Below are 1,302 nucleotides of genomic sequence, written 5' to 3'. Positions count from 1 at the left end.
TTTAATTTTTAATTGTTATCATAAAGGTGATGTACAGAGGAATGACAGTTACATAAGTCAGAGTACATTTCTTTTTGGACAACATCACCCCTTCATTTGCTTGGGTCTGAGATATAAAGGAAGAAAATTTCATGGGAGCCCCATTAAGGTAAGAGCAATGCTGATTTAGGCATCAGTCAAAGAGGCCCTACAAGGTCAGTTCAACAGTAAAACACACACACACACACACACACACACACACACACACACACACACACACACACACACACACACACACAGAGCCCTCCCATTGGGCTTAAGAACCACTCTTCAGTAGTTTATTCCTGAGACTTGTCTCCTTTGCTTTATTTTCCAACTACCTAGTCCTTGGCTCTTGACTCCAAAGCTTAAAGAAATATGAAGCTTGATAAAAGCTGTAAGTGGTAAAAGTAGGGGTCAAGTCCAAGAGCTGTCTGGCTGTAAATTCCAGCTCTTAACTCTATACTATCAATGAGAAACTATTCTGTAGTTCAAGGCTGCTGATTCTGTGTGAATTTGAAATAGGAAAATTTGAGAATGGTCTTATTTTATGCCAAAATAAAATGTATAGATGTCATATTTCTTTTTTGGGGGGGGGAGGGGGTCTGGTCCTGGGGTCTGAACTCTGGGTCTAGGTGCTGTCCCTCAGCTCTTCAGCTCAAGGCTAGCATTCTACCACTTGAGCCACAGCGCCACTTCCAGCTTTTTTCTTTTTGCTTATGTGATGCTGGGGAATCGAACCCAGGGCCTCATGCATGCAAGGCAAGCGCTCTACCACTGAGCCACCTTCCTAGCCCCAGATGTCATATTTCTTAAAGCTAAAAATACCAAGTCTTGCAAAATTTGAAGCCAGTCAGTATGCTCGATGGTTAGTTTTTATCTCATTGCCACACAATAGTGTCAAAAAAATAATATGTGCATATGCACACATAAATCCTTGATTTGTGTCAGTAATCAAAGAAGCAGGTTGCGATTAATATTCATTAGTACTCCTAAGCAAGTTTAATAATCATGTTGATATCTTAATATGTATCATTATTTACTGCAATTCTTTTGTATGTGTGTCCTAGTACTAGGACTTGAATTCAGTGCCTGAGCACTTCCCATAGTTTTGTATTCAAGGCTGGTGCTCTCCCTTTTGAACCACAGCTGCGTTTCTGGCTATTTTGTAATTAATTGGAGATAGGAATCTCACAGACATTTTTTTGCCAGGGCTAGCTTTAAACTATGATCCTCAGATCTCAGCTCCCCAGAGTGTAGTAAGGATTACAGGTGTGGGCCACT

General features: G+C 40.7%; 1 non-coding gene across 1 annotated transcript; it reads right to left on the bottom strand.

Moving 5' to 3' along the window:
• Window positions 1–736: 736 nt before the first annotated feature.
• On the bottom strand, window positions 737–806 carry Trnaa-ugc. The gene has a single exon. It is a non-coding gene; the product is annotated as a tRNA-Ala (tRNA).
• Between the last annotated feature and the right edge of the window lie 496 nt (window positions 807–1,302).

This window comes from Dipodomys spectabilis, unplaced genomic scaffold (genome assembly GCF_019054845.1).
Source record: "Dipodomys spectabilis isolate Male_0828 unplaced genomic scaffold, ASM1905484v1 ptg000004l, whole genome shotgun sequence".
In the NCBI taxonomy this organism is placed as follows: Eukaryota; Metazoa; Chordata; class Mammalia; order Rodentia; family Heteromyidae; genus Dipodomys; species Dipodomys spectabilis.
The sequence above is the reverse complement of the archived record's forward strand: the minus strand, read 5'-3'. Positions and strand labels throughout refer to the sequence as shown.